General features: G+C 38.3%; 1 long non-coding RNA gene across 1 annotated transcript in view; it reads left to right on the top strand.

Moving 5' to 3' along the window:
* LOC127957739 (uncharacterized) overlaps positions 1 to 7,098 on the top strand; it is a 180,308-nt gene extending 173,210 nt beyond the window's left edge. Inside the window, exon 3 of the long non-coding RNA XR_008153838.1 lies at positions 6,416 to 7,098. This is a non-coding gene — a long non-coding RNA (uncharacterized LOC127957739). The remainder of the gene's footprint in view (positions 1 to 6,415) is intronic.
* The last annotated feature ends 6,396 nt before the right edge of the window (positions 7,099 to 13,494 follow it).

Below are 13,494 nucleotides of genomic sequence, written 5' to 3'. Positions count from 1 at the left end.
GCAGCAATCACGGGGCCAAGCACTCCAACGGCAACATCAGGAGCTAAGCATATGTAGCATCAGACCAAATGCAACAATTAATAATGAAATTAATAATTGCATGATTGTAATTGAAATGGCTGAAAATCGTTAATAAAAGTTCCACAGCGAGGAGCTAAGCATGGCATGGAGCATCAGACCAAATGCAACGAGTAAGAAAAGCAATTATTGGAAGAGTGTAATTGAAACAGCCAGTAAAACTCCAGTAAAATGATGCATTATCATTTTTGGAAAATAGGTGGCGCTGTAATCAAATCGCTTTGTTGTGTTCTGTGGGAGGTGACAATGTTGTGGGCAATTTCTTTCAAAATACTTACAGACCTTTAGGGCAATGAGTCGAACATGCCCACCGAGTTTCGTTCCGATCGACTTCCATTAACCTTGCCAAATAGGTGCTTAAAGTTGTTTGGCCAATGGCGGCCATGTTTTTTAAGATAAGTGAAATTCCTCATAGAGCACTTGTGCCACATTGGGCCATATCAATTTTCAAGTTGATTGGATCAACGGTTGCTTAGTTATAGCCATTTGATTTTTTTTTCATCCTGTAGCGCCACCAAGTGGCAGATATGGAAAAAAAAAATAATTTGACTAAAGTTTTTGTTCATGCAAATGAGTTCTGAGTTTGGTGAAGATATCTAATTTTGTTCCCGAGTTATAGCCTTTTTCGTAAAATTGGTCCACGAATTTGAATGTTTTGGGTCACCTGGTTTTTTGTTCAGTCTTGATCAAACCACTGCAATAATATTCTATGGACTCTCTAGATCAATAATTTTCCAAAATATGTTGCATTTTGTCCTTTGGTTAGCTATAAGAGGTCATTTAGGAAAGGGCCGTGGCCACATGTAACCTAAAGCCTATAAAACTGAAACAAAAACTCAAAACTTTATGAAACTTGGTTATAACATGTGAAAGATGACCCACCAAGCATGCAAAGTTTCATTAAGATCAGAAAATAGCTGGTGCTATAACAGTTAAAATGGCCTAAAAAACAAAAGATTTCTGTTGTGAATGGCATTAAACTGCAAAATAAAAAAGGGGTAATATAATCACACATGCATTAGATCTGTATTTTTTCTAAACAATCATGCAAAATTTAACAGAGATTAGGTAAAAAAGAACACTGTAATATTTATAAAGCTTCAAAACCCAGTGTTGAATAAAAAATTGCAATTATAACCACTAGATGTCACCGGAAGACCACTAATGAGCTCACTAAAGACTAAAACATTACAGTTTATGGGCTTGTTGAGGGATTCATCTAGAAAAAATTTATATTACTATTATTTAATATAACTGTTCAAGCATTTCAGATCACACAGAATCAAAGTTTACCAATTTATTCATACAGATATATCTAATGTTTATAATTATGCCAGATTATGATTGCAATGAAACCTGAAAAATGACATAGAAGCCCATAAAAACAGAAGACTTGCAATAGGTTTTATCACCCATCATTTATTTTAATTATCTATATATATAACAAAATGTGTGCATCTGTGTGTGGGTTTAAGCATGCTTATTGAGTATTAATATAGTAGTTTAAACATTTCATGTTTGTGTGTGTCTGTAATTCTGTTCTATTCTTTTACTGTCAGCCATATCTAGGTTATTTAAAATCAGTGCAGTACTATTATCTAGACTGTGAAATTATACATAAATTGCGTATGCTTCTTTGGAATGAAATTAAGACAACATATAACAGTTATAAAGGTTAAAGAGACAGTGTTGTATGATAAATTCCATTTACGACCACTAGATGTCACTGGAAGACCACTAATGGGCTCACTAAAGACTAAAACATTACAGTTCATTGTCTCGATGATTGATTCATCTAGAAAAATATATATTACTATTATTTAATATTACTGTTCAAGCATTTAAGATCACATTGAGTGAAAGTTCAACAATTTATTCATACATGTATATCAAATGTTTACTATTATGTCAGAATATGAATGCAATGAAACCTGACATAGAAATGTAAGAAAAGAAGTCTTTCTGTGAGTTGTGTGTCACCTATAATTTATTTCAAATATCTACATACAACAAAATGTGTGGGCATGTACTTCTCTGTGTGTGTGTGTGTGTGTGTGTAATCATGCTTATTGATTATTCATATAATAGTTGAACCATTTCATTTCTGTGTGTGAGTGTCTGTGAGCCTATTCTCCATGTTAGACAATGGCACACACGAGTTTGGCTTAATTACAACAAAGCTTTGCAGAGATATAGCCTCAGACTCATTTTGTGAAGATGCCTGACATCTGAAGCAGCGCTGTACAAAAACGGTTTTGTCTATTGACACGAAATCCATAACTTTTTGTCAGCACGGTCTGAAGATGATCTGATTCAATTTTGGTGAAAATCAGACAAACGGTTGAGGATGAGTTTAAAAAAAAAAGGTTTTCAACATGAATCAAAATGGCGGACAGGAAGTTTTGCTTAATATGACATAATTGGTATGTATGTTGTCGGCATGTCCCAAGGAACATGTTGAGACATGTTTCATGATAATAGGCTAATGCAATCAAAAGTTATTAGCATTATTGGAAATGTAATAATTAGCGGTTATTGATTGGTTTATTACTCTTGACCAATAGGTGGCGCTGTGACCAAAATGATGTGGCGTGGTCAATGTGATGTGACAATGTCACATATTAAGTTTTGTGTAAATATCTCCAACCTTTGCAGAGATACAGCCTCAGATGCAGTTTGGCATCTTTCCAGCAAATTCGTTGGTACGCTAATTGAAAACGGTTACGTGTATCGACACAAATTCCATAACTTTTTGCCAGCATGGTCTGAAGATGATCCAAATCAAATTTGGTGAAAATCTGAGCAACGGTCTAGGAGGAGTTCGAAAAAGTAGGTTTTCAACATGAATCAAAATGGCGGACAGGAAATTTTGTCAAAATTGACAAATGGGGTATCTGTGTTCTCGGCATGACCCAAGGAATCTATCAACATCAGCTTTGTTACAATAGGCTAATGTATGCAAAAGTTATTAGCATTTTTCAAAAAATCGTTATAACTATTGACCACAAGGTGGCGCTGCCCCCAATTTTTTTGTGTACATTCAGGGCATGGAGCCGGACATTTTTGTAATTATTTGCGAAATGATACGGAACTTCATTCTTAAGATACAGCAATTTACAACTAAATTCAAAATGGCCGACGCCCAAAATGGCCGAATTGGTAAAATTCGGTATCATTCGACTCGGAATGATGCACTGAATCTAAAGACACCACTTTTGCGATTTTTGGCAAAACCATTCAGAAGTTATGAGCAAAAACATGCATTTTTCATATCTCCTGACCACTAGGGGGCACAGCGCCGAAACACTGCAGGTAGTCCCAGGGAATGGTTGTTATAAGACCCACCAAGATTGGTCTCAATAGGCCAAACCGTTGCGGAGATATAGCCTCACGTTCACGTTTGCGTGCTTTTCGAAGAATTCGTTCATGAGCTATTCGGAAACGGTTTGAGAAATCAACTTGAATTCCATAACTTTTTGCCAGCATGGTCTGAAGATTATCTGATTCAATTTTCGTGACAATCGGTGCAACGGCCTAGGACGAGTTCGAAAAAGTAGGTTTTACGAACAATTGACGATAGCGAAAAAACTAAACCTTGCGATTTTTGAATTTCGGTGTCCATTCGACTCGGCATGAGCCAAGGAATCACAGGAAAAAAGAATTTTCATTTTGTGGCTTACGGTTCAAGAGTTATTAGCATCAAGTTTTTGAAAGTTTAGACAATTGGTGGCGCTAGAGAGTTTGAGTTAGAGACTTCAAATTTGCTACGGTTAATGTTCAGACAGTCCTCTATTAGTGTGCCAAATTATACAACTTTCCCGCAATCGGTTCTATGGGCTACCATAGACTTGGGGTGGAAGAAGAGGAAGAATAATAATAATAAATATAGCTGCAAGCAGCAATTACGGGGCCAAGCACTCCAACGGCAATGTAGTAGCTAAGCATCGCATAAAGCATCACACCAAATACATTAATGAGCAATAACAGCAATTTTGGAATTATTGTATTTGAAATGGCAAAAAAAAAAAAACACCAATACCACCTCTAGTAGCATGATTACTTGGTTTATCAAGCTTGACCAATAGGTGACACTGTTATAAAATCAATTTGGTGTACTCTGTGTGACTTTTCAATGACACACACAAAGTTTGGTGTCAATATGCCAAAGCATTCCAGGGATACAGCCTCAAGTGTCATTTTCTCATTGTGCCTCAAATTCGTCGATGAGGTATGCGAAAACGGTTTTGTCTATCGACTCAAAATCCATAACTTTGAATCAGTATAGCCTGAAGATCATTTGATTCGAATTTGGTGAAAATCGGACATACGGTTGATCAGGAGTTCGAAAAAGTATGTTTTCAACATAAATCAAAATGGCGGACCGGAAGTTCAGCTTACCGTGGTATATTTGGTATCTATGTTATCGGCATAAGCCAGGGAATATTTTGAGCCCAGTTTCCTTCAAATAGGCTAATGCATTAAAAAGTTATTAGCATTTTAAAAAGTGTAATTACTCATGGTTAATGAATGGTTTATTACTCTTGACCAAAAGGTGGCGCTGTTACCAAATTTATGTGGCATGGTCAGTGTGACGTGGCGATGACACATACAAAGTTTGGTGCAAATATGTCAAAGTGTTGCAGAGATACAGCCTCAAATGCATTTTGGCACCCTTCCAGCAAATTGGTTGATGCGCTAAATGAGAACCGTTACGTATATCGACACAAAATCCATAACTTTTTGCCAGCATGGTCGGAAGATGATGCACGTCAAATTTGGTGACAATTGGGCTAACGGTCTAGGAGGAGTTCGAAAAAGTAGGTTTTCAACATTAAGCAAAATGGCGGACAGGAAGTAAGGCCAATTTTCACATTATTGGTATCAATACTCTCGGCATGACCCACAGAATATAGCGAGACCATTTTAATTTTAATAGACTAATTTATTCAAAAGTTATTAGCATTTATGTGATATTTCATCATAACTATTGGCCACAAGGTGGTGCTGCCACCAAACTTTTTGAGTACCTTCAGGGCATGGAGCCGAATATTTTTGTAATTATTTGCGAAAAGATACGATGCTGCGTTCAAAAAATACAGCATTTTAAATCATAATTCAAAATGGCCGACGCCTAAAATGGCCGACACAGGAAAATTGGATATCATTTGACTCGACATGACTCACTGAATCTAAAGAGACCAGTTGTGTGATTTTTGGCCAAACCATTCAGTAGTTATAAGCCAAAATATGCATTTTTCATATCTCCTGACCACTAGGTGGCGCTGTGTCGAAACACTGCAGGTAGTCTCAGTTCATGCTTGTTATAACACACGCCAAGTTTGGTCTCAATATGACAAACCGTTGCCGGGATATAGCCTCACGTGCATGTTTGCGTGCTTTTCGTCAAATTTGTTTACGTGTCATTCGACAACAGTTGGACGAATCAACTTGAATTCCATAAGTTTTTGCCAGCATGGTCTGAAGATGATCTGAGCCAATTTTCGTGGCAATCGGACTAACCGTCTAGGACGAGTTCGAAAAAGTAGGTTTTTCCAATAATTGAAAATAGCGAAAAAACTAAACCTTGCGATTTTTGAATTTTGGGGTTCATTCGACTTGGCATGAGCCAAGGATTCAGAGGAAAAAAGAATTTCCATTTTCTGGCTTACGGTTCAAAAGTTATTAGCATACAAACATTGAAAGTTTGGACAAGTGGTGGCGCTAGAGAGTAGGAGATAGAGACTTCAAATTTGCTATAGTTAATGTTGGGACTGTCCTCTATCAGTGTGCCAAATTATACAACTTTCCCGCAATCGGTTCTATGGGCTACCATAGACTTGGGGTGGAAGAAGAAGAATAATAATAATAAATATAGCTGCAAGCAGCAATTACGGGGCCAAGCACTCCAACGGCAAATGTAGGAGCTAAGCATGGCATGGAGCATCACACCAAATGCATTGATGAGCAATAACAGCAATTTTAGGATTATTGTAATTGAAATGGCTAAAAAAATCATAAATACAACCTCTAGTAGCATGATCTACTGGCTTATCAAAATTGACCAATAGGTGGTGCTGTTATCAAGTCAATTTGGTGTACTCTGTGTGACTTTTCAATGACACAAACAAAGTTTGGTGTCTATATGCCAAAGCATTGCAGAGATACAGCCTCAAGTGTCATTTTGGCATTGTGCCTCAAATTCGTCGCTGTGGTATGCGAAAACGGTTTTGTCTATCGATACAAAATCCATAACATTTTGTCAGCACAGTCTACAGATCATCTGAGTCAAGTTTGGTGAAAATCGGACTAACGGTTGATGAGGAGTTCGAAAAAGGAGGTTTTCAACATAAATCAAAATGGCGGACAGGAAGTTCGGCTTACTCTGGCATATATGGTATCTATGTTGTCGGCATAAGCCAGGGAATATATTGAGGCCAGTTTCATTACAATAGGCTAATGCATTAAAAAGTTACTAGCATTTTTATAAGTGTAATTATTCATAGTTAATGAATGGTTCATTACTCTTGACCAATAGGTGGCGCTGTTACCAAATTTATGTGGCATGGTCAGTGTGAGGTGGCGATGACACATACAAAGTTTGGTGCAAAAATGTCAAAGCGTTGCAGAGATACAGCCTCAAATGCATTATGGCACCCTTCCAGCAAATTCGTTGATGCGCTAAATCAGAACCGTTTTGTATATCGACACGAAATCCATAACTTTTTGCCAGCATGGTCTGAAGATGATTCACGTCAAATTTGGTGAAAATCGGACTAACGGTCTAGGAGGAGTTCGAAAAAGTAGGTTTTCATCATTAATCAAAATGGCGGACAGGAAGTATGGCCAATTTTGGCATAATCGGTATCTATGTTCTCGGCATGACCCATAGAATACGGGGAGACCATTTGCATTTCAACTGTCTAATTTACTCAAAAGTTATTAGCATTTTTGTGATAATTCATTATAACTCTTGACCACAAGGTGGCGCTGCCACCAAACTTTTTGAGTACCTTCAGGGCATGGAGCCGAATACTTTTGTAATTATTTGTGAAACGATACGATGCTGCGTTGAAAAAATACAGCATTTTAAAACGTAATTCAAAATGGCCGATGCCTAAAATGGCTGACATGGGAAATTTGCATATCATACGACTCGACATGACTCACTGAATCTAAAGAGACCAGTTGTGTGATTTTTGGCCAAACCATTCAGAAGATATAAGCCAAAATATGCATTTTTCATATCTCCCGACCACTAGGTGGCGCTGTGTCGAAACACTGCAGGTAGTCTCAGGTCATGCTTATTATAACACACACCAAGTTTGGTCTCAATATGCCAAACCGTTGCTGAGATATAGCCTCAAGTGCATTTTTGCGTGCTCTTCGTCAAATTTGTTTACGTGTCATTCGACAACGGTTGGACGAATCAACTTGAATTCCATAACTTTTTGCCAGCATGGTCTGAAGATGATCTGAGCCAATTTTCGTGGCAATCGGACTAACCGTCTAGGACGAGTTCGAAAAAGCAGGTTTTTCGAAAAATTGAAAATAGCGAAAAAACTAAACCTTGCGATTTTTGAATTTTGGTGTTCATTCGACTTGGCATGAGCCAAGGATTCAGAGGAAAAAAGAATTTCCATTTTCTGGCTTACGGTTCAAAAGTTATTAGCATACAAACATTGAAAGTTTGGACAAGTGGTGGCGCTAGAGAGTAGGAGTTAGAGACTTCAAATTAGCTATAGTTAATGGTGGGACTGTCCTCTATCAGTGTGCCAAATTATACAACTTTCCCGCAATCGGTTCTATGGGCTGCCATAGACTTGCGGCGGAAGAAGAAGAAGAATAATAATAATAATAACGCCAACGAAAACAATAGGTGCCTACGCACCTTCGGTGCTTGGCCCCTAATAATAACGCCAACAAACACAATAGGTGCCTTCGCACCTTCGGTGCTTGGCCCCTAAATATAGCTGCAAGCAGCAATTACGGGGCCAAGCACTCCAACGGCAAATGTAGGAGCTAAGCATCGCATGAAGCATCACACCAAATTCATTAATGAGCAATAACAGCAATTTTGGAATTATTGTAATTGAAATGGCAAAAAAAAATTATAATACCACCTCTAGTAGCATGATTACTTGGCTTATCAAGCTTGACCAATAGGTGGCACTGTTATAAAATCAATTTGGTGTACTCTGTGTGACTTTTCAATGACACACACAAAGTTTGGTGTCAATATGCCAAAGCATTCCAGGGATACAGCCTCAAGTGTCATTTTCTCATTGTGCCTCAAATTCGTCGATGTGGTATGCGAAAACGGTTTTGTCTATCGACTCAAAAGCCATAACTTTGAGTCAGCATAGTCTGAAGATCATTTGATTCGAATTTGGTGAAAATCGGACCTACGGTTGATGAGGAGTTCGACAAAGTAGGTTTTCAACATAAATCAAAATGGCGGACCGGAAGTTCAGCTTACTATGGTATATTTGGTATCTATGTTATCGGCATAAACCAGGGAATATTTTGAGCCCAGTTCCATTCGAATGGGCTAATGCAATAAAAAGTTATTAGCATTTTTACAAGTGTAATTATTCATGGTTAATGAATGGTTTATTACTCTTGACCAATAGGTGGTGCTGTCACCAAATTTCTGTGGCATGGTCAGTGTGAGGTGGCGATGACACATACAAAATTTGGTGCAAATATGTCAAAGCGTTGCAGAGATACAGCCTCAAATGCATTTTGGCACCCTTCCAGCAAATTCGTTGATGCGCTAAATGAGAACTGTTTCGTATATCGACACGAAATCCATAACTTTTTGCCAGCATGGTCTGAAGATGATTCACGTCAAATTTGGTGAAAATTGGACTAACGGTCTAGGAGGAGTTCGAAAAAGTAGGTTTTCAACATTAAGCAAAATGGCAGACAGGAAGTATGGCCAATTTTCACATAAATGGTATCAATGCTCTCGGCATGACCCACAGAATATAGCGAGACCATTTTAATTTTAATAGTCTAAATTATTCAAAAGTTATTAGCATTTATGTGATATTTCATTATAACTATTGGCCACAAGGTGGCGCTGCCACCAAACTTTTTGAGTACCTTCAGGGCATGGAGCCGAATATTTTTGTAATTATTTGCGAAACGATACGATGCTGCGTTCAAAAAATACAGCATTTTAACACATAATTCAAAATGGCCGACGCCTAAAATGGCCGACACGGGAAAATTGGATATCATTCGACTCGAGATGACTCACTGATTCTAAAGAGACCAGTTGTGTGATTTTTGGCCAAACCATTCAGAAGTTATAAGCCAAAATATGCATTTTTCATATCTCCTGACCACTAGGTGGCGCTGTGTCGAAACACTGCAGGTAGTCTCAGTTCATGCTTGTTAAAACACACACCAAGTTTGGTCTCAATATGACAAACTGTTGCCGAGATATAGCCTCACGTGCATTTTTGCATGCATTTCGTCAAATTAGTTTACGTGTCATTCGACAACGGTTGGACGAATCAACTTGAATTCCATAACTTTTTGCCGGCCTGGTCTGAAGATGATCTGAGACAATTTTCGTGGCAATCAGACTAACCGTCTAGGACGAGTTCGAAAAAGTAGGTTTGTCGAATAATTGAAAATAGCGAAAAAACTAAACCTTGCGATTTTTGAATTTTGGGGTTCATTCGACTTGGCATGAGCCAAGGATTCAGAAGAAAAAAGAATTTTCATTTTCTGGCTTACGGTTCAAAAGTTATTAGCATAGAAACATTGAAAGTTTGGACAAGTGGTGGCGCTAGAGAGTTGGAGTTAGAGACTTCAAATTTGCTATAGTTAATGCTGGGACTGTCCTCTATCAGTGTGCCAAATTATACAACTTTCCCGCAATCGGTTCTATGGGCTGCCATAGACTTGCGGCGGAAGAAGAAGAAGCAGAATAATAATAAATATAGCTGCAAGCAGCAATTACGGGGCCAAGCACTCCAACGGCAAATGTAGTAGCTAAGCATCGCATAAAGCATCACACCAAATACATTAATGAGCAATAACAGCAATTTTGGAATTATTGTATTTGAATTGGCAAAAAAAAAAAACACCAATACCACCTCTAGTAGCATGATTACTTGGTTTATCAAGCTTGACCAATAGGTGACACTGTTATAAAATCAATTTGGTGTACTCTGTGTGACTTTGCAATGACACACACAAAGTTTGGTGTCAATATGCCAAAGCATTCCAGGGATACAGCCTCAAGTGTCATTTTCTCATTGTGCCTCAAATTCGTCGATGTGGTATGCGAAAACGGTTTTGTCTATCGACTCAAAATCCATAACTTTGAATCAGTATAGCCTGAAGATCATTTGATTCGAATTTGGTGAAAATCGGACATACGGTTGATCAGGAGTTCGAAAAAGTATGTTTTCAACATAAATCAAAATGGCGGACCGGAAGTTCAGCTTACCGTGGTATATTTGGTATCTATGTTATCGGCATAAGCCAGGGAATATTTTGAGCCCAGTTTCCTTCAAATAGGCTAATGCATTAAAAAGTTATTAGCATTTTAAAAAGTGTAATTACTCATGGTTAATGAATGGTTTATTACTCTTGACCAATAGGTGGCGCTGTTACCAAATTTATGTGGCATGGTCAGTGTGAGGTGGCGATGACACATACAAAGTTTGGTGCAAATATGTCAAAGTGTTGCAGAGATACAGCCTCAAATGCATTTTGGCACCCTTCCAGCAAATTCGTTGATGCGCTAAATGAGAACCGTTACGTATATCGACACAAAATCCATAACTTTTTGCCAGCATGGTCTGAAGATGATTCACGTCAAATTTGGTGAAAATTGGGCTAACGGTCTAGGAGGAGTTCGAAAAAGTAGGTTTTCAACATTAAGCAAAATGGCGGACAGGAAGTAAGGCCAATTTTCACATTATTGGTATCAATACTCTCGGCATGACCCACAGAATATAGCGAGACCATTTTAATTTTAATAGACTAATTTATTCAAAAGTTATTAGCATTTATGTGATATTTCATTATAACTATTGGCCACAAGGTGGCGCTGCCACCAAACTTTTTGAGTACCTTCAGGGCATGGAGCCGAATATTTTTGTAATTATTTGCGAAACGATACGATGCTGCGTTCAAAAAATACAGCATTTTAAATCATAATTCAAAATGGCCGACGCCTAAAATGGCCGACACAGGAAAATTGGATATCATTTGACTCGACATGACACACTGAATCTAAAGAGACCAGTTGTGTGATTTTTGGACAAACCATTCAGTAGTTATAAGCCAAAATATGCATTTTTCATATCTCCTGACCACTAGGTGGCGCTGTGTCGAAACACTGCAGGTAGTCTCAGTTCATTCTTGTTATAACACACGCCAAGTTTGGTCTCAATATGACAAACCGTTGCCGGGATATAGCCTCACGTGCATGTTTGCGTGCTTTTCGTCAAATTTGTTTACGTGTCATTCGACAACAGTTGGACGAATCAACTTGAATTCCATAACTTTTTGCCAGCATGGTCTGAAGATGATCTGAGCCAATTTTCGTGGCAATCGGACTAACCGTCTAGGACGAGTTCGAAAAAGTAGGTTTTTCGAATAATTGAAAATAGCGAAAAAACTAAACCTTGCGATTTTTGAATTTTGGGGTTCATTCGACTTGGCATGAGCCAAGGATTCAGAGGAAAAAAGAATTTCCATTTTCTGGCTTACGGTTCAAAAGTTATTAGCATACAAACATTGAAAGTTTGGACAAGTGGTGGCGCTAGAGAGTAGGAGATAGAGACTTCAAATTTGCTATAGTTAATGTTGGGACTGTCCTCTATCAGTGTGCCAAATTATACAACTTTCCCGCAATCGGTTCTATGGGCTGCCATAGACTTGCGGCGGAAGAAGAAGAATAATAATAACGCCAACGATTACAATAGGTGCCTACGCACCTTCGGTGCTTGGCCCCTAAATATAGCTGCAAGCAGCAATTACGGGGCCAAGCACTCCAACGGCAAATGTAGGAGCTAAGCATCGCATGAAGCATCACACCAAATTCATTAATGAGCAATAACAGCAATTTTGGAATTATTGTAATTGAAATGGCAAAAAAAAATTATAATACCACCTCTAGTAGCATGATTACTTGGCTTATCAAGCTTGACCAATAGGTGGCACTGTTATAAAATAAATTTGGTGTACTCTGTGTGACTTTTCAATGACACACACAAAGTTTGGTGTCAATATGCCAAAGCATTCCAGGGATACAGCCTCAAGTGTCATTTTCTCATTGTGCCTCAAATTCGTCGATGTGGTATGCGAAAACGGTTTTGTCTATCGACTCAAAAGCCATAACTTTGAGTCAGCATAGTCTGAAGATCATTTGATTCGAATTTGGTGAAAATCGGACCTACGGTTGATGAGGAGTTCGACAAAGTAGGTTTTCAACATAAATCAAAATGGCGGACCGGAAGTTCAGCTTACTATGGTATATTTGGTATCTATGTTATCGGCATAAACCAGGGAATATTTTGAGCCCAGTTTCCTTCAAATAGGCTAATGCATTAAAAAGTTATTAGCATTTTAAAAAGTGTAATTACTCATGGTTAATGAATGGTTTATTACTCTTGACCAAAAGGTGGCGCTGTTACCAAATTTATGTGGCATGGTCAGTGTGACGTGGCGATGACACATACAAAGTTTGGTGCAAATATGTCAAAGTGTTGCAGAGATACAGCCTCAAATGCATTTTGGCATGGGCTAACGGTCTAGGAGGAGTTCGAAAAAGTAGGTTTTCAACATTAAGCAAAATGGCGGACAGGAAGTAAGGCCAATTTTCACATTATTGGTATCAATACTCTCGGCATGACCCACAGAATATAGCGAGACCATTTTAATTTTAATAGACTAATTTATTCAAAAGTTATTAGCATTTATGTGATATTTCATTATAACTATTGGCCACAAGGTGGCGCTGCCACCAAACTTTTTGAGTACCTTCAGGGCATGGAGCCGAATATTTTTGTAATTATTTGCGAAACGATACGATGCTGCGTTCAAAAAATACAGCATTTTAAATCATAATTCAAAATGGCCGACGCCTAAAATGGCCGACACAGGAAAATTGGATATCATTTGACTCGACATGACACACTGAATCTAAAGAGACCAGTTGTGTGATTTTTGGACAAACCATTCAGTAGTTATAAGCCAAAATATGCATTTTTCATATCTCCTGACCACTAGGTGGCGCTGTGTCGAAACACTGCAGGTAGTCTCAGTTCATTCTTGTTATAACACACGCCAAGTTTGGTCTCAATATGACAAACCGTTGCCGGGATATAGCCTCACGTGCATGTTTGCGTGCTTTTCGTCAAATTTGTTTACGTGTCATTCGACAACAGT

Source organism: Carassius gibelio, chromosome B5, assembly GCF_023724105.1.
Source record: "Carassius gibelio isolate Cgi1373 ecotype wild population from Czech Republic chromosome B5, carGib1.2-hapl.c, whole genome shotgun sequence".
Lineage (NCBI taxonomy): Eukaryota > Metazoa > Chordata > Actinopteri > Cypriniformes > Cyprinidae > Carassius > Carassius gibelio.
Note: the sequence above shows the minus strand (reverse complement) of the source record. Positions and strands in the feature narration are given on the sequence as shown.